We start from the raw sequence: 26,723 nt of genomic DNA on the forward strand, positions 1-26,723 counted from the left end.
ATCAAGTCAGCACTGAACCTCTGAAAGAGCCGCACCCTATCCCCATAATCCAGTAGCCCCATCTAAACTTTTGGATACTAAGGGGCAATTTAGGATGGCCAATCCACCTAACCTGCACACCTGTGGACTGTGGGAGGAAACCGAAGCACCCGGAGGAAACCCATGCAGACATGGGGAGAAAGTACAAACAGTCACCCGAGGCCGGAATTGGACCCGGGTCCCTGGTGCTGTGTGGCAGCAGTGCTAACCACTGTGCCACCGTGCCGCCTTGCATTGCTATTCCCAAGGCAAATCTGAATGATATCCTCCATATATTCCATTATTATTTTTAAAAAATGTTTGATGTTTGTACCTATTACATTAGAAAATGTAGTTACAGAGAAAAATGTTTCATTCATTTTCTTTAAGGTGTTATCAAGTGGTTTGGTAAGTTCTCATGACTGGCCACTCAGGATTAGTTGTTTTCATAAATCGTTTTCTTTATGTCACTTTCTAGGTAATGTTCCTTTTGACAAAAGGCTTTAGGGTATCGTCTTTCTTGATTGCAAAATTTTCAGCAGCTGACACCCCATGAATACAAAAATGCATTTCTAAATTTAAACACATTTAATGTAACCAAATACAATTTTACAAATGGACTGTGAGGGAAGATATCAGTCTGGTTTAGCTCATTGAAATTGAGTATTTGTGGATTAAAATTGGTTAATTTTGGCCTCTAAATTGGTATTCTTCAGTGTACTGCTTTAAATTCCAGTTTTACTGTTGCACAACAATGAATTTCATAATAATTGCAATATGGAATCAGACCATTTGGCTGAACCAGTTCATTTTGGAGTTTATGCCACACATGAGATGTAGTCCTAACCTTTGCCAGTTCTGTTCACATATTCCTTAATTCCTTTTTTCTCCTTCAACCATATATCCAGCCTATCCTTAAATATTAATATGCTCTCCACCTCAATCACTAAAGTGCATTTTGGCAACATCTTTATAAAGATTTCTCCTGCTTTCTGTCCCAAATCACTTAAGTCAGTCCCAATTTGTGAAACCTCTCCAGGCAGAATCGCATTAAATTTGTATTGGACCTTCTCTAATACCTCAATATTTTTCCTATAACATGGAGTCGAAAACTGCGCATTGTTCTCCAAATGCGACTTTACTAACATTACACATAGATTCACCATTACTTTTTTTATCTTTTATACTCAGTATCCCATTTACTTTTTATTTTATTATGACCTTAGCCATGTGATGTGCAGCTTGTGTGCTCAAATCTCTTTGCAATCAGGGTCCTACTTAATTCAAAGGCCTCTAATTTCTATATTCTGCTAAAACCGGAGGGCACTTTGGACACCCAATGGTAGATCACCTTTGAAATTGAGCCATTATTGTTATCGGGGCTGTTACTGTCTGATTACTGTCAGGCAACAACAATTATAAATGACCCATCTATCTCATGTTGTTATTTGTATTTAATGCTTCTCTATATCCTTATTAGAAATGTTCCTTGGTCTTAAGGCTGATGATTCTGACAACTTTGCTCATGATTGAAAGGAAGCCGTTATGATGACAATTGGTTCTGTTAGATTGGTGGATATCACTTTCTCAGGTTGCCCAGGGGAACAGATAGCCTTGTTGCCCAGGTTTTTAACATTGCAGATGGGATGTTCTTAAGGCCTGATGCCTTTGCTATTCACTCTACTGTTTTATAATGTCACATGGAACTTGGAAATCAAATTGACTGAACACTTTCATCAATGATGGTGAAACCCACAGAGAATTGTCAACTTGCAAACCATAAGACTATAAGACCATAAGGCATAGGAGCAGAATTAGGCCACTCGGCCCATCGAGTCTCTCCGCCATTCAATCATGGCTGATATTTTCTCATTCCCATTCTCCTGCCTTCTCCCCATAACCCCTGATCCCCTTATTAATCAAGAACTTATCTATCTCTCTCTTAAAGATACTCAGTGATTTGGCCACCACAGCCTTCTGTGGCAAAGAGTTCCACAGATTCACCACCCTCTGGCTGAAGAAATTCCTCCTCATCTCTGTTTTAAAGGATCGTCCCTACAGTCTGAGATTGTGTCCTCTGCTTCTAGTTTTTTCCTACAAGTGGAAACATCCTCTCCATTTCCACTCGATCCAGACCTCGCCGTATCCTGTAAGTTTCAATAGGATCCCCCCTCATCCTTCTAAATTCCAGCGAGTACAGACCCAGAGGCCTCATACCTTCCTCATACGACAAGTTCTTCATTCCAGGGATCCTTCTTGTGAACCTCCTCTGGATCCTTTCCAAGGCCAGCACATCCTTCCTTAGATACAGGACCCAAAACTGCTCACAATACTCCAAATGGGGTCTGGCCAGAGCCTTATAGAGCCTCAGAGGTCTATCCCTGGTCTTGTATTCTAGCACTCTTGACATGAATGCTAACATTGCATTTGCCTTCTTAACTGCCGACTGAGCCTGAATGTTAACCTTAAGAGAATCATGAACAAGGACTCCCAGATTGCTTTGTGCTTCTGATTTCCTAAGCATTTCCCCATTTAGAAAATAGTCTATGACTAAATTCCTCATTCCAACGTGCATAACCTCACTTTTCCACATTGTATTTCATTTGCCACTTCATCGCCCACTCTGCTCGCTTGTCCAAATCCTTTTGCAGCCCCCTTGCTTCCTCAATACTACCTGTCCCTCTACAGATCTTTGTATCATCTGCAAACTTAGCAACCATGCCTTCAGTTCCTTCTTTCAGATCATTAATGTATATTGTGAAAAGTTGTGGTCGCAGCACAGACCCCTGAGGCACACCACTAGTCACTGGCTACCATCCTGAAAATGACCCCTTTATCCCCACTCTCTGCCTTCTGCCAGTCAGCCAATCCTCTATCCATGCCAGGATCTTACCTTTAACACCATGTGCTTTTAACTTATTTAACAGTCTCATATGCGCCACCTTGTCAAAGGCCTTCTGGAAATCTAAATAAACCACGTCCACTGGTTCTCCTTTGTCTAGTTTCCTTGTCACCTCCTCAAAGAACTCTAACAGATTTGTCAGACATGACCTCACTTTGATAAAGCCATGCTGACTCAGTCCTAGTTTACCATGCACTTCCAAGTATTTCACGATCTCATCTTTAATAACAGACTCTAAAAACCTCACCAATGACCGAAATCAGGCTAACCGGCCTATAATTTCCTGTATTCTGCCTCCCTCCCTTCTTAAACAGTGGTTACTTTAGCCATTTTCCAGTCCTCTGGGACCCTTCCTGCCTCCAGTGATTCCTGAAAGATCACCAACAATGCCTCCACAATTTCCTCAGCTATCTCTTTTAGGACTCTGGGGTGTAGACCATCCGGGTTTATCCACCTTCAGACCTTTCAGTTTCACCAGAACCTTCTCCTTAGTGACGGCCACTGCACTCTCTTCTTTCCCCTGATTCTCCTGGAGCTCTGGCATCCCACTGGTGTCTTCCACTGTGAAGGCGGATGCAAAGTAACTATTCAGTTCATTTGCCATTTCTTTGTTTCCTATAATTACTTCTCCAGCCATGTTTTCCAGTGGTCCAATGTCTATTTTTGCCTCTCTCTTTCCTTTTATATATTGAAACTCTTCCCATCTTCTTTTATATTACTAGCTAACTTGCACTCATATTTCATCTTCTCTCTCCTTATTGCTTTTTTAGTTGTCCTCTGCTCGCTTTTACATGATTCACAATCCTCTGGCTTCCCACTAATCCTCGCCACTTTGTATGCTTTTTCTTTTGCATTTAAGCTGTCCTTGACTTCCCTCGTCAACCATGGATGCCTTTTCCTGCCCTTAGCATGTTTCTTCCTCCTTGGGATGAATTTCTGTTGTGCCTCCCGAATAACCCCCCAACATTCCTGCCATTGCTGTTCCACTGTCTTCCCTGCTAGTCTCCTTTTCCAACTCTGGCCAGCTCCTCCCTCATGTCTTTGTAGTTCCCTTATTTAATTACATCTTCTCCCTCTCAAACTGCAGGGTAAATTCTATCATATTGTGGTCACTGCTCCCTCAGAGTTCCTTCACCTTAAGATCCCTAATCAAGTCTGCCTCATTACATATCAAATCCAGAATTGCCGGTTCCCTAGTCGGCTCTACCACAAGCTGCTGCAAAAAACCATCTCTTAATCATTCCACAAATTCCTTTTCTTGGGACCCACTACCAACCTGATTTTCCCAGTCCACGTGCATATTGAAGTCGCCCATGATTATTGTGATATTGCCTTTTTTACATGCTTTCTCTATCTCCAGATTTACTTTCTGCCCTACATCCTGACTACTGCTAGGGGGAGAAGTACATAACTCCCATTAGAGTCCTTTTACCTTTGCAATCCCTCAACTCTACCCACAGGGATTTTATGCCTTCTGATTCTATATCCTCCTTGCTATCGAGTTAACTTCATTCCTTACTAACAATGCAACCCTGCCCCCTTTGCCCATCTGCCTGTCCTTTCGATAGGACACATATCCTTGTATATTTAGATCCCAGCCCTGATCCCCTTGCAGCCACGTCTCTGTGATGCCTACAACATCGTACCGGCCAATTTCAATGTATGCAACAAGCTCATTTACCTTGTTTTGTATACTGCGCGTATTTAGGTACAACACCCTCAATCCTGTATTGACCACCTCCCTTCTCACACTTCATTTCAGCCTTGTTCCTGTACTCATTTGCAGGGCTTGTGATTGGTTGGTGATTGAGTGTTCATGGAGCCCTCTTCCTCTGTTAATTGAATTTGATAGGGCTACAGAGCTTTACTCTGACCTATTAGTTGTGGGACCCCATTATCTTTCTGTACAGTATGTAAGTAGTCCTCAGAGCACCTTGAAGTTGATGCGACTTTTTAATGTATACTTGCCGTGGTTTCCAGCGTGTCCACGTACAGTTCGCATTGAACCAGGCCTAGCTTTCCCTGAAATCTGCTGATCATGAAGTGACGTGATGAAGGTACTGGAAAACCAAAGGTCTAATGTGAATAAGGAACTTAAAATAATTAATATTATTAAATAGAAAATGGATTGTCAGGAGTTGACGGGCTGGAACTCCAAGGATAGTGGTTAGGGGGATCGGAACACCGAGGATTGTCGAGGGAGGGCGTGTTACCCCAATACTTCTGTGATGGGCAGGGGGACTGGAGCTGGTTCAGCTGCAAACTGATTGGGGTGCCTTGAAAAAATGCGCTCTGATCTCTTTGGAGTGGTTGCCGGCTCTGTGAGGCCGCATCCTGCTAGAGTGACAGCGTAAAAAACGCTCACTCATTTATTTTGATCAAAGAGGCTGAGTCTCTCCCTCAATGCCAGCAAAAGTAAAGAGCTGATAATTGACTTCAGGAAGCAAAGTACTGTACACACCCCTGTCTGCATCAACGGGGCTGTGGTGGAGATGGTTGGCAGCTTCAAATTCCTAAGTGTGCACATCACCAAAAATTTGACCTGGTCCACCCACATCGACGCTACGACCAAGAAAGCACAACAGCGCCGTTACTTCCCCAGGAAACTAAGGAAATTCGGAATGTCCATAATGATTCTTAACAACTTTTACAAGTGCACCATAGAAAGCATCCTATCTGGCTGCATCACAGCCTGGTATGGCAACTACTCAGCCCAGGACCACAAGAAACTTCAGAGAGTCATGAACACTTCTCAGTCCATTACACAAACCTGTCACCCATCCATTGACTCTATCTAAACCTCCCGCTGCCTTAGGAAAGCGGACAGCATAATTAAAGACCCCTCCCACCCGGGTTATTCTCTCTTCCAACTTCTTCTATCGGGCAGGAGATACAAAAGTCTGAGAACACACACCAACAGATCTAAAAACAGTTGATCTGATTGATACCTCACTCCTGTCTGCTTCACCTGATACCGGTGTCTATGTATTTACATTGTATACCTTGTGTTGCCCTATTACGCATTTTCTTTTCTGGACTTAATGATCTGTTTGAGCTGCTCACAGAAAAATACTTTTCACTGTACCCCAGTACACGTGACAATAAACAAATCCAATCCAATTTGGAGAGAAAACTGGTCTGTACAACTGGAGAGTTTCATGCCATTTTTCTATCCGAGCCTGACAATTTCCCAAATTCTGGTAGGATTCTGCCCAATATTCCAGGTACAATTTCACCAAGGCTCTGTACAATTTCAGCAAGACATGTTTACTCCTGTACTTAAAGCCTCTTGCAGTAAAGGCCCACATACAATTTGCCAACACAACAACTGATAAATCGCCTGGATTTGATGGCTTGAACCTGGGATTTTAAAAGAAGTATCTGCAGAAAAAGTAGTTGCATTGGTTCTGATCTTTCTGGATTCCATGGACTGGATGGTAGCAAAAGTAACCGTGTTATTCAAGAAAGCAAGGATGAAAAACCTAAGGCTCTTAAGGGTAGTTAACCCTGACATCAATAGTAAGAAAATGCTAGAATCTGTTATCAGGGAAACAACAACTGGGTACTTAGAAGATCTCACCTGGAGTCAACATGGTTTTATAATGGAGAAATCATGTTTGACATATTTCATAGAGTTTTTTCAGGGAGTAAGGTAAATAAATGGGGAACCAATAAGTGTAGCATTTTTGGATTTTTAGAAGGTAAACAAAATACACCACATTGGGGGTGGTCCTTCCCCATCAGCTAAAATGTCAGTGGGGACCTGTTCAAGGGGAGACTGCCACTCTATCTCATAAGGAAGTTCTGCCCGATCAGTCCTTCCACAACTAGCCGTGAAAGGTGATGGAAAAGCAAACGCTCACTGGTGGCGGAGACGCCACAAATATCCCCATCCTCAAGGATGGGGGAGCCCAGCATATCAGTGCAAAACATAAGCCTGAAGCATTCGCCACAATCTTCAGCCTTCAGCCAGAAATGCCTAGTGGATTATCCATCTCGGTCTCCTCCTAAGGTCCCCAGGCAGCATTGCAGATGCCAATTTTCAGTCAATTTGGTTCACTCCACGTGATATCAAGGAATGGCTGAGGGCACTGAATACTGCAAAGGCTATGGGCCCTAACCAATATTTCAGCGATAGTATTGAAAACCTGTGCTCCAGAATTTGTTGCACCCCTAGCCAAGATGTTCCAATATAGTTACAATACTGGCATCTACCCAGCAATATGGTGTTACAACACCTTGGGCCAATGTGTGGTCAATTCCAGCCTCACTTGACCCAAAGTCTCAACACAGTCGAAAGTAGCTTCTATTTTAAAATACCCAAGGTCTTTGGCTGCCCAATAAGGACAGTCATCAGGTTTGTAAATTTAAACTATTAACATTTTATTATTAACAATAACTACAATTAAATAGGCAACAAATATAACCAGTTAACTATCCTATAATCTCAAACCCACCTCTTTTAACTCACCCCAGTGGCATGGTGGCCCAATGTTTAGTACTGCTGCCCCACGGCGCCAAAGACCCGGGATCAATCCTGGCACCAGGTCACTGCCGTGTGCACATACTCCCCGTGTCTGCGTGGGTCTCAAACCCACAGCCCAAAGATGTGCAGGGCAGGTGGATTGGCCACGTTAAATTATCCCTTAATTGGAAAAAAAATTGGGTACATCTAAATTTAAAAAAAAGAGACTTCAGGTGCGATCTCCTGTCCACAGCGTGCCTGACAGGGAGTGCAATGTGGCTAGTAGATACCAGGAGACACCTCTCCTGGCGGTGCTGGAAGTGGGGGGGGACCCAAAAAGGGTGTGGGAAGACTTGATAAGGAGAGGGTCTCAGCCACCCCATAGCGGGGTGTCTTTACTTGGGGATGGGGGAGTGCCCATATGTGTAGGGGGTGACATTGCCAATGGATGAGGAGTGTGGGGGACCTGCAAGCTCACTTAGTGATTAGGGATTCCAGCTGGTCACTATGCCTCATGGGATCTACTAAGTCTCATGAGGTGGCATAACCAGGATCCCGCCCACAATGGGTGGGTGACCAAGCTGCGCATACGTAAGTAAATTAAGCAAACTCACCCGGGATCTACTTTCCTCACAGCATCTAATGGCCACCCAGAGAGTCCCCAGCCAGGCACCATTCATGGTTCACACAAACATGGACCATGCAGAACGGCACCCAGGGGTCTCCCAGGCCATCGGAGGCTCCTGGGTGGCCACGTATAGTGCAAGGTGGCCACTTGGCCCACCCCCTGGAAGGCAGGCACCTTCGCACTGCCCAGTCGGCACCTTGGCACTGCCACCCTCACATTGCCAAGGTGCCTGGTTGACACCGCAAAGCCAGCTGGAGCACTCCTAGGGTGCCAGGGTGGCATGGCCAAGGATCAAGGCTTGGGGGGGGGGGGGGTCATGCTCATAAAAGGAGACAGGAGGGAGGGGGTAGGAAGGGTGGGGAGTGCAGAGCGGGTAAAAGAGTACTCTAGTAGGTTGGGGGTTGAATGTTGGCGGTGCTGGAAGGGGGGGGACCCAAAAGGGGTGTGGGAAGACTTGATAAGGAGAGGGTCTCAGCTACCCCATAGTGGGGTGTCTTTACTTGGGGATGGGGGAGTGCCCATATGTGTAGGGGGTGACATTGCCAATGGGTGAGGAGTGTGGGGGACCTACAAGCTCACTTAGAGATTAGGATAGCCTTTCAAAATGGCGGCCCGATCCCTGAGGATCCGGTCTGGCCAGTGAGTTCAGCTCCCCAGTGATGAAAATAATTCTGTGTGGGGTAAACCGCTGATAAACTCCCCAGGGCCCCAAAACGTGACTAAGTATGGGTAGATAGCAGTGGGGAACTCATTGGCAGAGCCAGCGGGAAACAGCCAGCCAAAGCCGCCACAAATGACACTTAGAAACATTTCCGTTAGACTCTGCCCTTTATTTTGGATGGATGTCGTCCAGTTAGTTTCAATCTAGACTTTCAGATGGATGTTATTTTTTCTTTAAGCATGTTGTAGTTTTCACTGTAGACGCACAGAATTAGCAGGCAGCCAGCATTGAAGAGAGGGAGAGGGAGAGCTTCACTTTTCAGGGTCTAGAAAATTCTGCCTTCAGACAGAAGGCACCAGAACAGAAAGAGAGAGTTTCTACAACCTTGGGGATCCAGTGACTTCTCGCCAAAAAACATCACCTGACAGAAACCAATCACCTTTGGTTGCCAGGCTGAATATTGTCCCTGACCCAACCATTGGCCACCAGGCAACCAATCAAAGCAAATCCCTCCAATTTTTTGGGTGCCATTAAGTTTGGGTTCTTCAGCCCAAAATACAAAACTTTATAACACAGTATACTATTTTGACACTTTGAGTTCCTTACTTCCTCTGCTCGACTTAAAGGTATGTCTCTATTACCGGATCCATGAACAAACACGATAAAGACAAAATCTAAGAAATAGGAACTTAGGAATCAACAGGAAAGGCCCTTACATAAATCCTTCCCTAAAAGGAATGAAATGTCATAATACAGATGTTTCATTATGAGGTATGTAAGACATAAATCACAAACATATACCCATTCATTCTTCCTCGTTATATATGTTCTCATCCACCCCTCCCCAGTTTGTACCCTTAAACCAGCAACAAATCATCCACTGTCACATTATCCCTTCTGAGGATGTGTACAATTTTAACATTGAACAGTTGTAATGATAAAATCCAACAGTAGACTCTTGTGTTTTAAAACTTTTCTATAAATGCAAGAAATTATGGTCCATATAGACTAAACTTTGTATATTGTCATGCCGGAGATATACTTCAAAATGTTGAAGGGCTAGTAGCAATGTCAAGGCTTAATTTGTTGGAAGTACTATGGTGGAGTACTATCTTTGGTGTCGACGTTGTTTTTTCTAAAGTACCTGACCAGCCTCTCTGTTCCTGACTCATCATCCTGTATTAGCGCTGCCCCACTACCAGATCGCTGGCATCCGTGGCCATTTTAAAGTGTTTGGACAAATCAGGGGCTGCCAATATTGGTTCGCTTACCAAAATGGCCCTCGACTTTTCAAATGCTGTTTGGCAGTCTGTGCACCACATCATATTTGCTTGTTTCCGCAATATACCAATCATGTATTGGGTTTCCATTTCTATCTGAATTGTTTCTGTGGTTTCAGTAAAGATGGATGTTGTTTTATCGAGTTGGAGCTACCTATGTCTAGTGGGAAATTGCCCAGGTATGTTCAGTACACAAAGGCAAGACAAATCCAACCCACCCAGCTACTGACCCATCAGTCTACTCTTGATCATCAGTAAAGTGATGGTAGGGTTCATCAACAGTGCAATCAAGCAGCAGTAGCTTAACAATACCTTCTGCTGATTCTCAGTTTGGGGTTCGCCAGAACCACTCAACTCATGAAATCATTACAGCCTTGGCTCAAATATGGACAAAAGAGCTGAACATCCAGAGATGAGGTGAGAGTGACTGCCCTTGACATCAAGGCAGCATTTGACTGAGGGTGACATTAAGGAATCCTAGTAAAACTGGCGCCAGTGGGAATCAGAGAGAAGGTTCTCTGCTGGTTGGAGTCATACTTAGCAGAAAGAAAGATGGTTGTAGTTGTTGAAGGTTAGGCATCTCACCGTAGGACATCACTGCAGGAGTTCCTCAGGGGAGTGTCCTATGACCAGCCATCTTCAATTGCTTCATCAATGACCTGCCATCCATCATATAGTCAGAAGTGAGAATATTTGCTGATGATTGCACAATGCTCAGCATAATTTGTGACTCCTCAGATACTGAAGCAGTTGTGTTTAAATACAATAAGAGCTGGACAACATCCAGGCTTGAGCTGATAAGTGGAAAGTAACATTGACACCACACAAAGGCCAGGCATTGATGATCTCCAACAAGAGAGGATCAAACCATCACTCCATGACATTCAATGGCATCAACATCACTGATTCCTCCACTATCAACATACTGGGGTTACCATTGACCAGAAGCTCAACTGAACTAGCAATACAAATACTGTGGCTACAAGAGCAGGTCAGAGGCTAGGGATCCTGTGGCAAGTAACCCACCTCCTGACCCTCCAAAGTCTGTCAACAATTTACAAGTCACAAGTCAGGAGTGTGATGAAATATCTTGACTTGTCTGGGTGAGTACAGCTCCAACAACACATAAGAAGCTCAACACCATCCAGGACAAAGCAACGCACTTGAGTGACACCCCGTCCACAAACATTCACTCCCTCCACACCGACGCACATTATCAGCATTGTGTACCACCTATAAGATGCACTGCAGAAACTCACCAAGACTCTCTGGACAGAAATTTCCAAACCATTGACCACTATCATCTAGAAAGACAATGGCAGCAGACACATAGGAACACCATCTCCTAGGAGTTCCTGTCCAAGCCACTCACTATCCTGACTTGGAAATATATTGCTGTTCCTTCACTATTGCTGGGTCAAAGTCCAGAAACTCCACCCCTAATAGCACCATGGGTGTCCCTACACCAGATGTACTTCAGTGATTCAAGGAGGTGTCTCACCACCCTCTTCTCAAGGGAAGTAGTGATGGACAATAAATTTTGGACAAGCCAGTCACATTCACGATCTATGAAAGAATTAAAAATCTGTGGGTCGGTATACACCAGCTAAACAATTAAACAAGAACGTAACAGATAGAAGATATCTTCTATTATCCATTTTAGTAGGGGAAATGAAAAAGAAGTATTTTTTTAAATGATTAGATCCTAATAAATGCTGCCATTCAGAGGAATTTTGAGGTTTATGCACACAGGTAATGTGAAGGTACAGCAGGCATTTAGGAAAGTAAATTGAAGTTAGCTTTTACTCTAAGGGGTTGCAGTATAAGAGTAATTAAGTCTTGCTGCAATGATATGGACATTGGTAAGGCCACAACTAGGGTACAATGAACAACTTGGGTCTCTATCTAAAGAACACTATACTTGCTTTAGAAGGGGTGGAATAAAGGTTAATTAGATTGCTTACTGGGATGTGAGGGCTTCCTCTGAGGAGAGACGGAATTTAGAAAAGTAAGAGGTGATCCCATTGAAATGTGTAACATTATTACTGGGCTCGATAGAATATATGCTGAGAGGCTGTGTCTTCTTGTTGGAGAGTCTAGAACTGGTGGTTAACTGGGCCTCCTCTGGTTGGTATTCCCACGATGGATGCAGCAAGCCATTGGCTGCTGGGGATCATCTGATCCCATCCAAGTACATGGGCCTTTGCATGACTCACCGGCCCCGCCACCAGGGAATCCACCGTGCGTGATTGACTTTGCTGGGTCCAGAAGATAGTGGTAGTGGGAGGGCTGGAATATCCCATCCTTAGTCATAGGATAAAGGATTAGCCATTTAGGACTGAAATCAGAAACAATGGGCTGGATTCTCTGATTCTCAGGCTATGTCCTGACGCAGACGTGGGAACGGTGGCCTTTTACAACCGAACATTCGGCGCAAAACGGCCACCGATCCTCCATTTAGCTGGGGGCTAGCAGGAGTGCAGCATAGAACACTTGGCTCCAGCTGCCGATACGGCCTGGAGAATTGGTGGGTCCGTAGCCGTGCGTGTGCACGGCGGCCTCTGCAGAGGCCATGTCGTGCAACATGGTGCTGGCAGCACGCGGCCCTGGCTTGCAAAACTGTGCCTCCCCTTTGGCTGGCTTGCGAGCGCAGACCACACCCCAACAGTGTCCCAGCCCCTGCCAAAGTCCCCCCTGCCCACATATTGGCTCTCCCCGACTGTGGTGTCACTGGACTGCATCCACAGCTGCCACGCCAAGTTCCCAACAGGTAAGACCATGAGAGGCGCACGCCGTCGGGAACTCGGCCAGTCGGGGCCGGAGCATTGGGAGGTGGGCCTCAGGCAACGACCTGAGGCCATTGATACGGCGGCAGCGTACTCCTAGAGTACGGCACTTTGGAGAGGGCGGAGCATCATGAAAGTGGTGCCGCCCCTGATTTCGTCGGAAATGGGGACTCTCCGGCCGATCGCCAAAGGTGATTTCGGTGTCGGCAACTGGAGAATCCTGCCGAATTTGTGTCCTCAATAGAATGTTATGAGTTGTGAATGCTGTCACGAAGCATGCTCATGTTATCTGTGAGGGTATCCCAACTTGGCACACTGGTTCCTGGGGGTGTATAGTTTTATTTGTTTTGGTGTGAGGAGACAAGTGAAACTCTAGTGAGTATAAAAAGCACAATCGTCAGATAACAATTTTAAAGATTATTTATTAAAGTAAAGACAAATGCACACAAACACGCAATTAAGATGAAAGTTTCTATAAAACGCACCCCTTGTTCCCAAATAAGTCTCTGGTACCTGAACTCTATAAGACTTCCTCTGTTCCCCAAACAACATTGAAATTGAATGACCAGCTACAGTTACCACACAATACACAGTACACGGGTGATACTCAAATCTGGGAACCGTCTTTTTCTTGGTCCAGCGAAGACATTTTAAAACTGCTATTATGAAGGTTTTCTGCAAAGCCTTGGCTCTAAGGCTTGTTTGCTGTAAACCTTGCCTTCAGGTTTGGTGGTTGGAAACTGCCCTATCTGCTTTCTGAGAATGCTAGATGGTAATTGACTCTCCTTGCTTCTCAGAGTCTGGGCAATTATCCCTTTGTTGTTCTTTGATTATGCATCCTGTGTATTCATCTGTCTGCCCCTAACAACGTCCTTGGTCATAAATTAACACATGGATCTTCCCAATTGTGTATAATCTGCTTCTCCTCCTTAAACTATCCACACTTGGATTCTACAGGGATCTGTGCTGGGGCCACTGCTGTTTATCGTATAGATAAATGATTTGGAGGAAAATGTAGCTAGTCTGATACGTAGGTTCATGGATGACACCAAGGTTGGTGGAGTGGCAGATAGTGTTGAGGATTGTCAGAGGAGACAGTAGGACATAGATAGGTTGGAGACTTGGGCAGAGAAATGGCAAATGGAGCTTAATTCAGACAAATGTGAGGTAATGCATTTTGGTAGGTCTAACATAGAAGGAAATACACAGTAAATGGCAAAAATCTTAGGAATATAGAAAGTCAGAGAGATATGGGTGTGCAGGTCCACAGATCTTTGAAAGTGGCAACACAAGTGGACAAGGTAATCAAAAAAGCATACGGAATGCTTGCCTTCATTGGACGGGGTATCGAGTATAAAAACTGGCAAGACCTGCTACAGTTGTATAGAACCTTGGTAAGGCCGCACTTGGAATATTGCGCACAATTCTGGGTGCCACACTACCAGAAGGATGTGGAGGCTTTGGAGAGGGTGCAAAGGAGGTTTACCAGGATGTTGCCTGGTCTGGAGGGTATTAGCTATGTGGAGAGGCTGAATAGACTCAGACTGTTTTCATTAGAACGACGGAGATTGAGGGGTGACCTGATAGAGGTCTACAAGATTATGAGGGGCATGGATAGAATGGATGGGCAGGCACTCTTTCCCAGGGTGGAGGGGTCAATCACCAGGTGGCATAGGTTTAAGGTCCGTGGGGCAAAGTTTAGAGGAGAAGGGCGAGGCAGGTTTTTTACCCAGAGTGTGGTGAGTGCCTGGAACGCCTTGCCAGGGGTGGTTCTGGAAGCAGATACATTAATGGTGTTCAAAAGGCATCTCGGCAAATACAAGGATAGGATGGGTTTGGAGGGATATGGCACAAGGAAGTGCTGAGGGTTTTGGCCAAGGTTAGTGTCTTGACCGGTACAGTCTTGGAGGGCCGAATGACCTGTTCCTGTGCTGTATTGTTCTTTATTAACTAAAGTGCCATTACCAGGAGAGGCACATACCAATTAAGACGCTTTGTCTACCTCTGTCGCCATGCAGATTCATGACAATGCTCAGTCATCGAGTATATTCCAGAGTAAGATTAGTAAACTCTTTGACACTAAGTGAATCAAGCGATATAAGAACATAAGAACTAGGAGCAGGAGTAGGCCATCTGGCCCCTTGAGCCTGCTCCGCCATTCAATGAGATCATGGCTGATCTTTTGTGGACTCAGCTCCACTTTCCGGCCCGAACACCATAACCCTTAATCCCTTTATTCTTCAAAAAACTATCTACCTTTATCTCAAAAACATTTAATGAAGGAGCCTCTACTGCTTCACTGAGCAAGGAATTCCATAGATTCACAACCCTTTGGGTGAAGAAGTTCCTCCTAAACTCAGTCCTAAATCTACTTCCCCTTATTTTGAGGCTATGCCCCCTAGTTCTGCTTTCACCTGCCAGTGGAAACAACCTGCCCACATCTATCCTATCTGTTCCCTTCATAATTTTATATGTTTCTATAAGATCCTCCCGTATCCTTCTAAATTCCAACGAGTACAGTCCCAGTCTACTCAACCTCTCCTCGTAATCCAACCCCTTCAGCTCTGGGATTAACCTAGAGAATCTCCTCTGCACACCCTCCAGCGCCAGTACGTCCTTTCTCAGGTAAGGAGACCAAAACTGAACACAATACTCCAGGTGTAGCCTCACTAACACCTTATACAATTGCAGCATAACCTCCCTAGTCTTAAACTCCATCCCTCTAGCAATGAAGGACAAAACTCCATTTGCCTTCTTAATCACCTGTTGCACCTGTAAACCAACTTTTTGCGACTCATGCACGAGCTGACCCAGGTCTCTCTGCACAGCAGAATGTTTTAATATTTTATCATTTAAATAATAATCCCTTTTCCTGTTATTCCTGCCAAAATGGATAACCTCACATTTGTCAACATTGTATTCCATCTGCCAGACCCTAGCCCATTCACTTAATCTATCATAGATATCATAGAATTTACAGTGCAGAAGGAGGCCATTCGGCCCATCAAGTCTGCACCAGCTGTTGGAAAGAGCACCCTGCCCAAGGTCAACACGTTCACTCTATCCCCATAACCCAGTAACCCCACCCGACACTAAGGGCAATTTTGGACACTAAGGGCAATTTATCATGGCCAATCCACCTAACCTGCACATCTTTGGACTGTGGGAGGAAACCGGAGCACCCGGGGGAAACGCACGCACACACGGGGAGGATGTGCAGATTCCGCACAGACAGTGACCCAAGCCGGAATCGAACCTGGGACCCTAGAGCTGTGAAGCAATTGTGCTATCCACAATGCTACCGTGCTGCCTCCAAATCCCTCTGCAGACTTCCGGTATCCTCTGCGCTTTTTGCTTTACCACTCATCTTAGTGGCATCTGCAAACCTGGACACATTGCATTTGGTCCCAAACTCCAAATCATCTATGTAAATTGTGAACAATTGTGGGCCCAACGCTGATCCCTGAGGGACACCACTAGCTACCGATTGCCAACCAGAGAAACACCCATCAATCCCGACTCTTTGCTTTCTATTAATTAACCAATCCTCTATCCATGCTACTACTTTACCCTTAATGCCATGCATCTTTATCTTATGCAGCAACCTTTTGTGTGGCGCCTTGCCAAAAGCTTTCTGGAAATCCAGATATGCCACATCCATTGGCTCCCCGTTATCTACCGCACTGGTAATGTCCTCAAAAAATTCCACTAAATTAGTTAGGCACGACCTGCCCTTTATGAATCCATGCTGCGTCTGCACAATGGGACAATTTCCCTCCAGGTGCCTCGCTATTTCTTCCTTGATGATAGATTCCAGCATCTTCCCTACTACCAAAGTTAAGCTAACTGGCCTATACTTACCCGCTTTCTGCCTACCTCCTTTTTTAAACAGCGGTGTCACGTTTGCTAATTTCCAATCCGCCGGGACCACCCCAGGGTCAAGTGAATTGTGCTAAATTATCACTAGTGTTTTTGCAATTTCCCGAGCCATCTCTTTTAGCACTCTGGGATGCATTCCATCAGGGCCAGGAGACTTCTCTATCTTTAGCCCCATTAGCTTGCCCATTGTGGTAAACCACTGTATTGTATTGTACTGTTGTACTGTTACATGCCTGGACTTGCCCCTGCTGGGTCCGAACCACTGTAGTATATAATCTGTGTATTGTGGTAAACTGCCACTGTGTTATATGTAATGTGGTAAACTTCTGCCTGCTGGCTCCGCCTCCCCCCAGGCTCAGTATAAAGGTGTCTAGTCTCTGCCACTCCCTCAGTTCGGGATCCGAGGCCAGGAGGCTTTCTGTTTAGTTTATTAAAGCCTCAGTTACGGTCACCACTCGTCGTGTGTTCATTGATGGCATATCACCCATCACTACCTCCTTACTGATAACAATCATCTCAAGGTCCTCACCTGTCATAGCCTCATTTCCATCAGTCACTGGCATGTTATTTTTGTCTTCCACTGTGAAGACTGTGGTGAACCACTGTAATAGGAGATGTAAGGTAGGACCTGCACTACAGGTTCACCGGTAGCTCCTGCTGGCTGGCTCCGCCCACGGAGAACTGTATAAATGTGCATGACCTCCAGTGCCCTGCCATTTCACCAGCTGCAGCAGGAGGCCACGCATTTGACTGTAATAAAGCCACAGTTGTACCCAACTTTAGTCTTTGTGCAATTAATCGTGCATCAATTTATTACAGTCAGATTTTCCACAGAATGGATATCCGAATTAAGCCCGATCGCCTGCAGCTGGATCGGCACTCACCCGATGCCAGGAAATACCTTGCTCACTGGCTAGCATGTTTCGAGGCCTACATCAACGCGGCGGACCCCGAGCCAACAGAGGCTCAGAAGATAAACGTCCTGTCCACCAGACTGAGCTCCAGCGTGTTCCCATTGATCCAAGATGCCACGAATTATACAAAAGCAATGGAATTCCTTAAGGAACACGACGCGCAGAAGGCGAACACGCTCTTCGCCAGGCATGTACTCGCCACCCGCTCGCAACTACCTGATGAGTCCATCGAAGACTTCTGGCGGGCCCTAATTCCACTCGTCCGGGACTGTGACTGTCAGGCCGTTACGGCCGCCGAGCACGCAAACCTCCTCATGCGCGATGCCTTCGTGACGGGGATTGCGTCGGACCGCATCCGAGAACGATTACTGGAAGGGACCACGCTCGAACTGGCGGAGACGAAAACCTTGGCGCTTTCCTTGACGGTCGCATCCCGTAACGTACAATCTTACCCCTCACGCCGCGATGCCCATCCTCCTACTCTTTCCTACCCCTCCTGGACCCCGCCGGCGACCTCCTCAGCTGATGCCCTGCCTTCCCAATACGCCTGTGCCGCACGCCAATCTGCGCACCCCGGGGGTCCCCGTTGCTACTTCTGCGGTCAGCAGAAGCACCCCCGCCATAACTGCCTGGCCCGCACTGCAGTTTGTAAAGCCTGCAGTAAAAAGGGCAACTTCGTGGCTGTGTGCCAGGCCCGTGCAGTCGCTGCAATCGCGCATGCTATCGCCCCCTCCCCCACTCCAGACGCACAGTGGGAGCTGCCATCTTCTCCTCCCGGGTCCATGTGCGACCAATGGGCATCGCCATTGTGTCCACCTTTGGCCACGTGCGCACCATGGGTGCCGCCATCTTGTCCCGACCCCGCAATGTGCGCACCATGGGCGCCGCCATCTTGTCCCGACCCCGCAATGTGCGCACCATGAGTGCCGCCATCTTGTCCCCCACAGCGTCTCTGGGTCAGCCCGACATCGGAACCGCACACTCTCTCCACCCGAAGCATCCGATGGCTACCCGCAGCTCGCTTCGATGACGCTGGACCAATCTCGCCCGCACAACCTGGCCACCGCGTCGACGACGATTAATATCAACGGCCACGCGACCTCATGCCTGCTGGACTCCGGGAGCACCGAAAGCTTTGTTCACCCAGATACGGTAAGGCGCTGCTCCCTCACGGTCCACCCTACCAATCAAAGGATCTTCCTAGCATTCGGATCCCACTCCGTCCTGATCCGAGGCTTTTGTACAGTCACCCTCACGGTCCGGGGTGTAGAATTTAGTAACTTCCGCCTCTATGTCCTCACTAAACTCTGCGCTGCACTCCTGTTGGGCCTGGACTTCCAGTGCAACCTCAAGAGCCTCACCCTCAAATTCGGCGGGCCCTTACCCCCCTTTACCGTTTGCGGCCTCGCGACCCTCAATGTCGATTCCCCCTCCCTTTTTGCCAATCTAACTGTGGATTGCAAGCCCGTTGCCACTAGGAGCAGACGGTACAGCACCCAGGACAAGACCTTCATCAGGTCCGAAGTCCAGCGGCTGCTTAAGGAGGGTATTATCGAGGCCAGCAACAGCCCCTGGAGAGCCCAAGTGGGAGTGGTTAAAACTGGTGAGAAACACAGGATGGTCATGGACTCCAGCCAGACCATCAATCAGTACATGCAGCTCGACGATTATCCCCTCCCACGCATATCTGATATGGTCAATCAGATTGCGCAGTACCGGGTCTTCTCAACAATTGACCTGAAATCCGCCTACCACCAGCTCCCCATGTGGAAGTCGGACCGGCCATACACGGCCTTCGAGGCGGACGGTCGCCTCTACCACTTCCTTAGGGTCCCATGCAGTGTCACAAATGGGGTCTCGGTCTTCCAAAGATAGATGGACCGAATGGTCGACCAGTACGGTTTGCGGGCCACCTTTCCGTACTTAGATAATGTCACCATCTGCAGCCATGACCAACCAGACCACGATGCCAACCTCGATAAATTCCTCTGCACTGCCACTCTTTTCAACCTGACCTATGACAAAGAGAAGTGTGTGTTCAGCATGACCCGGTTAGCCATTCTCGGCTATATAGTCCAAAACGGACTTTTCGGGCCCGACCCCGACCGTATGCGCCCCTTCATGGAACTTCCCCTCCCCCACTGTCCCAAGGCCCTAAAATGCTGCCCGGGGTTCTTTTCCTACTACGCTCAGTGGGTCCCAAACTATGCAGACAAGGCCCGCCCACTCATCCAGACCACCCAAATCCCCCTCACGGCCGAGGCTCAACACACGTTCGCCCGCATCAGAGCAGACATCGCCAAGGCCGGGATGTGCGCAGTGCACGAGTCACTACCCTTCCAAGTAGAAAGCGACGCTTCGGACGTCGCCCTTGTCGTCACTCTAAACCAGGCAGGCAGACCCGTGGCATTCTTTCCCCGCACCCTTCATGCCTCTGAAATTCAACACTCATCCGTCGAAAAGGAGGCCCAAGCTATCATTGAAGCTGTGCGGCATTGGAGGCATTACCTGGCCGGTGAGAGTCACTCTCCTTACGGACCAACGGTCGGTAGCCTTCATGTTCAATAACACACAGCGGGGCAAGATCAAAAATGATAAAATCTTGTGGTAGAGAATCAAGCTCTCCACCTATATTTACGAGATCTTGTATCACCCCGGTAAACTCAACGAGCCCCCAGACGCCCTCTCCCGAGGTACATGTGCCAGCGCACAAGTGGACCAACTCCGGGTCCTAAATGACAGCCTTTGTCACCCGGGGGTCACTCGACTGTACCAACTGGTCAAAGCTTGCAATCTGCCCTACACTGTTGAGGAAGTAAGGACAGTCACCAGGGACTGGCAGGTCTGTGCGGAGTGCAAGCCGCACTTCTACCGGCCAGGCCGTGCACGCCTGGTGAAGGCTTCCCGCCCCTTTGAACGCCTCAGCGTGGATTTCAAAGGGCCTCTCCCCTCCACCGACCGTAACACGTACATTCTCAGTGTGGTCGACGAGTACTCCAGATTCCCCTTCGCCATCCCATGCCCCGATATGACATCTGCCACCGTCATCAAGGCCCTCAGCACCATCTTCACTCTGTTCGGTTTCCCCGCCTACATACACAGTGACAGGGGATCCTCATTCATGAGCGATGAGCTGCGTCACTTCCTGCTCAGCAGGGGTATAGCCTCCAGCAGGAGGACCAGCTTCAACCCCCGGGGAAACGGGCAAGTAGAACGGGAGAATGGGACGGTTTGGAGGGCCGTCCAGCCGGCCCTATGGTCCAGGAACCTCCCAGCCTCTCGCTGGCAGGAGGTCCTCCCAGATGCTTTACACTCCATCTGGTCACTATTGTGCACCGCCACTAATAACAGACCCCAAGAACGTGTTTTTATCTTCCCCAGGAAGTCCACATCCGGGGTGTCGCTCCCGACTTGGCTCGCTGCTCCAGGACCGGTCCTTCTCCGTAGGCACGTCCAAGTCCACAAGGCGGACCCCTTGGTGGACAGGGTTCACCTGCTCCATGCCTACGTTGAGTTCCCCGACGGCCGCCAAGATACTGTCTCACTCAGGGACCTGGCACCGTCAGGTTCCACCCCAATACATACCCCCACCCATGCCCCCTGTCACTGCACCGCCAATATTGACCCCACCAGACCACCCCACCCCCCTCCCCTTTTCCGCACAAGTGGATGAAAAGGACTTTGGCATGCTCCCGGAGTTCCCCGATGACTGGCCAGCATCAGCACCGCCACCACAGCCATCGGTACCACCTCCACCAACGGCAGCACTGACTTCACCGCCACCGTTACGCCGCTCCCAACGAAGCACCAAAGCACCGGACCGGCTGAACCTCTGAAGGACTCCAGACGGTCAACATGGACTTTTCTTTTCCTAGCACTGTACATAATTGCACTAATTGTATATAGTTTCACGTCACTCCCGCCGGACTCATTTTTAACAGGGGGTGAATGTGGTGAGCCATTGTAAAGGAGATGTAAGGTAGGACCTGCACTACAGGTTCGCCGGTAGCTCCTGCCGGCTGGCTCCGCCCACGGAGAACTGTATAAATATGCATGACCTCCAGTGCCCTGCCATTTCGCCAGCTGCAGCAGGAGGCCACGCATCTGACTGGAATAAAGCCACAGTACCCAACTTTAGTCTTTGTGCAATTGATCGTGCATCAAAGACCGACCCAAAAAACCTGTTCAGTTCCTCAGCCATTTCCTCATCTCCCATTATTAAATCTCCCTTCTCATCCTCTAAAGGACCAATATTTATCTTAGCCACTCTTTATTGTTTTATATATTTGTAGAAATATGCGAATAGGGTGCAAAGTTGAAGTCGAAGTTCAGCCATGAAATAACGAAATAACAGAGCAGGCTTTAGACTTTATGCCCTAATCCCGGGTTATGTTTCTTGCGTTGTTAATTACATTGGTACAGAAATCTGCTGCTGAGGGCCCACAATGCTTTAGGGAGCATTGACATCACTGAACACAGAGATTTGCGGAAGAGACGAATTTGTAACACTCAGTTTTGCCACAATAATATCAAATGCAAATGATGCCGAGAGCGATTAAATGCACTTTAGCGTTGAAGAAGTAAATATTTTAAAAATGTAATTTTACGCTAGGGATGTTTCGCCTTAAGCCACATAAATAGAGATGTACAGCCTCAGACAAGGGAAAGTGATGTGGGTGGCGAAACAGACATTTTCCTGCATTACACAATCCGTGTCACTTCCTGCAAGGTCGCAGCAAATATCGGGATCACCAGTGGTTCCGCTGATCCAAAGTGTCGTACGTAGGACCGCCTCTTGGAGGGAGTGTCAGTCAGTGAAAGGTCCCTCCCTCTCTCAGCAGCTTCTGTCTATCAGGGCAGTAGTCCTGGCGGGGGGGACGCAAGTCGAACAGCAAGCCGAACTCAACCATGATAGGTTTCCGAGCAGCACTGACCGAACACGGTGAGTCCCTTCTTCCTAAGACCTTCCGCTTGCCAAGCCAGGAGGCTCGTTTATTAAACTCAATGGTGCATCTTCGCAAAGAGACGGAAAAACAATCTTCAGATTTTGCCAATAAAACTTCTACTTCCCTTTGACTGTTCCTACAGATTTATTGCCGTTACTCATTGAAGAATCACTTGATCGTTTTCCATGACTGAATTCTTCACTGGTATTACTTGTTAATTTCTCCACGGTCGGTTTTTGACCGCTTTAATGTTTCGGTCTTTTGCGGGATCTCCTGTATGTTGAAATTTGGCTTCAACAGCACTTTGCACAATAGCGGCTGCAGAGACGTCTCTTTATGTCCCCGGTTACAGTCAGATCCCAAAGAAAAAAATCATTTCCTCTGCTTTAGGAAATGGAGGAGTTAGGACACTTTCCAATTGATTGTGTTAATTTTTTTAATTGCATCAGCAGAAATAGTTAAAAGCATTCATTTAATCTAGGGGTTACTTTCTATTATGCTCAGTTTCTCTATGTTCGAGCCTGTATCTCCGCCCACCGAGCCGCACCCTTGTCAGGCCCTGAGGCAAGATGGTTACGAGTTCATTTCATGTGACATTTGTGTCCTGAACAGCAATGTCACAATTTATAAAGATGATTCCTGAGAAAATTGGCAAGCTCTTTTGTACCTTGAGAGCGCCAAGATATTTCATGCCATTTAAACTTTAACATCCAAAATAACCATTTCCCATCCTTTGATAACATAGTTGTTGGGAATATTTGATATCTCTGGAGCATCTGTAAAAAAAATATGAAAAATCGGTACTGGCCAATGATTTAAGTAGGTGGATCACCAAACAGACTAGCTTAGTAGTGACATATTTACAGCTCTATAGCCATTTTTTCTGATACATTTATACAGGGGTACCCAAAGAAGATAATTTTTTTGCCACTGGTTTAACAGACTGACTGGAATGGATCTATTTGCAGGTTGTTGGAAAAGTAGATAATGTTAACCATAAGCAGCAAGGATGGAGTGTGCAGAGGTGGTCCATGAGCAGGAAGAAAGGGTGGGGAGTGGTGGTACAGGCTAGTATACATTGAGTGCTGAGTGTGGATGAACTGCAGTCCAGAGAGAGAATTGCCACTGGGAATAGGGACAATAACTTAATAATGGGATTTATTACTTGTATTTTTCTGGGACTTGTGGAAATCCATCATCTCTGTCTCTGCCTCTCGCCAGAAGAATGCACCCCACTTGCCCAGGCCCAAGGGCCTTATGCAGGTTGGCTAAAGCAAAGATGTAGGGAATGCAAAAGTATGTATATGAATGCTGTTGAATTTAGCCAACTAAAACCATTCAGATGATTAGTACAGAGCATTAGAAAGATTATTTTTCCTGCCCATCATATATCATTCCCCATTAGGACATTCGCTTGTAAATTTCTGGAGCTCATTGGGAAGAATCCCAATTTTCAGTGGCTGTCCTTCCAATTCCCAAGAGTGAGCGAGCCTGGTTAGTCATCAGTCACCAAGAGTGTCTTAGAGTGCTATGGGTTTACCTGGCTTAAATAATAGAGTGGCTAGTCTGTCACAGATGGTTAACTTGGTTTCAATCTTTTGTTACCAGGCTTGTTGTTCTTGAGATACCTAAACCTCAAAAAAATATAGTCTACCCTTCTCCCATCCAAAAATAGATACTCACAGTAGCTAAAAAAATTCTTCCAAGCACCATTGTGAGCAGCACATCTTGTGTATGCATTGCTGCTATTCTTTGAGCACATAGCATGCTCCATTAAATGATGACTCTTGGAGGTATGGAGCTTCAACAGCTACCTGTCTCTTTGCAAGGATGGTAAGTGTGAATCTCTGAATGTACAGCACATATTGTCAGGCCTGGCCATCAGTTGATGCCTGCCAGTAGTTCTAATCCCAAGTCTCAGAGTTTTGTAATGAATTGTATGATAGAGGTCCACTTGCAGCATAGGACCTCTGCAGAACACCATCTGACTTTCCAAACATTTGAAATTTGTATGAGAGAACATCTCATGTCTTCTCAGATCTCTCGTACGTAACACGGCTGATAGCTGGCAATCCTTTATGTGTGGAATCACAGGAATAAGACTGTGATGTTTGTTATTGTGCACCAGCATATTGGTACAGCAATATTGGATCCTCTATCAATTCTTCAGGAAGAAATAGGTGCCATTTAACACTTACATAAAGAGTTATTTAAAGCACTGAAAAAATATCATTCAGGGTTCTTTCTTGAGATAAGATAATCACAGCTGACAATTGTGAAATATTAATTATTACAACACAGAAGTAATAGAAAAAATAAAGTACCTTTCTAATGAAGAGGGGAACCTAGATGTAGAACATGCAAATATGGCACAGCAATGAAATGATTATTTCCCTATTTTTACTAATGATGAAGAAAGTGAGAATATAGGTGAAATAGGGGAGACTACAGGAGAATTATAACAGGTAAAGGGATTAGTTCAGAAAATAAATAGAAGGCAAACCTGATGGCATGCACTCATTGTAAATAATTCATTCAATTCTGATGGTGATGAGATTCCTTGTTGAAGGACGTCAGAGGGGGTTGAACATCATATCTAATTTCCCCTTTGATATGTAAATAGTTCTGGAGGACTGGAGAATTACATTAGCTCATTTCAAGAAAGGATGAAGGATAAATCAGGTAACTAGATCAATTAGGCTAATACATGTTTTGCATAAACTCTTAGACGAGAGATTCACAATCAAATGAATGTGTTCTGAAATGTATGGAGCAGTGAAGGTTAACTAGCATGGATTTATTAATGATGTTTGACAAATTTAATGGAGCTTTTGATTGCTTAGATAGGGTGAACACAGTTGATGGAAAATATATAAATTATCAGAACATATTTGTTAACTTATCTTACTTTCTAAAAAATTCAGGCATATGGTAGTATTATTATTATTTGTGGAAATGAGCAGCATGGATTAAAAAGTTGGTTGACAAAGAAGAATTCAGGTAAATGAGTGTTGCTCAGATTAAAGAAGGTTGAAAGTGAAATCTGACTTTTGTTCTCAATTGATGATTTGGACTTAAGCATAGTAACATCCTATCAACATTTGCTGAAGACACAAAGGCAGATATTTTAACAGACCATGAAGAGAATTATGTGTCTTCAGAAGGATATAGTTAAGTTAGTACAATGGCCAGACAGGTGGTAGATGGGAGACACATGGGTGATACATTTTGAGAGGATATGCACCCAATGGAAAGGCACTGGTGAGTGTGGAGGAATAGGGATACTATAGGGTGCCATACGTAATTCTGAGAACGTGTGAGAATAGGTAGATTAAAATACAAAAATAGCCTTTATAACCAGGCACATTGAATACCCAAGAAAAGAGGGTATTATAATTTTGCACATGGTGATGGTTAGATCAGAATTCAATATTATCAAGTGGGGACCAAAATGGCTGATCAGTTTGGGGGCAAAGTTCCAAATTAAGCATAGAAGATTAAGCATAGAAGATGAAGCATGAAGGTAAGTTAATGTAGTGATTTTTAATCTTTGCAGGAAATTGCCTACATCGAAAATGTCAACGCACTCATGGGGAAATGGTGGCAAAGTGGTAAAGCCATTGGATTAGTAACCCAGGCCAATGTTCTGGAGATGTGGTGGCATTTAAATTCAGTTAATAAATATGGAATATGAAGCTAATCTCAGTAATGGTGATCATGATAACAATCAGAAATTGTCATTAAAAAAAAAACTCAGCCTGTTCACTAATGTCTTTTTGGGAAGGAAATTTGCCACCATTACCTGATCTGATTTACATCAGACTCCAGACTCACAACAATGTAGACTCTTATTTGGTGTCTGAAATGGCCTAGCAAACCATTTGGTTCGAGGGTAATTCACGAGGGCAACAAATGCTGGTCTTGACAGGGCCACCCACATCCTATTTTTAAAAAATGAACAAGCTTCTGCAACTGTGACAGATTTGTGGCAATCCTCTACAAATATCAAAACATTAGTTGCAATTCGTTATAATATCAAACGTCACTAGTAACTTCTGAAAATAGTCGTACACTCTCAGAGATCACTGGAAATTTAGGCACTCTGGGGCTTCTCCCCGTAAATAATGATACACGCATGGTGATCTGCTGCCCTAACTTCCAAAAGTCCCCAAACACTGAAAATATGACAGACTATATGATTAGTATGCAGCAACAGGAATAATGTGCTAATTAGTAAACAAACG

The 26,723-nt window shown here is 45.9% G+C and overlaps 1 protein-coding gene across 1 annotated transcript in view; it reads left to right on the plus strand.

Annotated features, from left to right (window-relative positions):
* The first annotated feature begins 22,374 nt into the window (after positions 1–22,374).
* The window catches only part of LOC140410731 (microtubule cross-linking factor 3), a 71,978-nt gene continuing 67,629 nt past the window's right edge, over positions 22,375–26,723 (plus strand). The window contains exon 1 of the mRNA XM_072499238.1: positions 22,375–22,475. The gene's annotated coding sequence lies outside the window, so the exon portion shown is untranslated. The remainder of the gene's footprint in view (positions 22,476–26,723) is intronic.

The sequence above is a fragment of the Scyliorhinus torazame genome, chromosome 4, assembly GCF_047496885.1.
Source record: "Scyliorhinus torazame isolate Kashiwa2021f chromosome 4, sScyTor2.1, whole genome shotgun sequence".
NCBI lineage: Eukaryota > Metazoa > Chordata > Chondrichthyes > Carcharhiniformes > Scyliorhinidae > Scyliorhinus > Scyliorhinus torazame.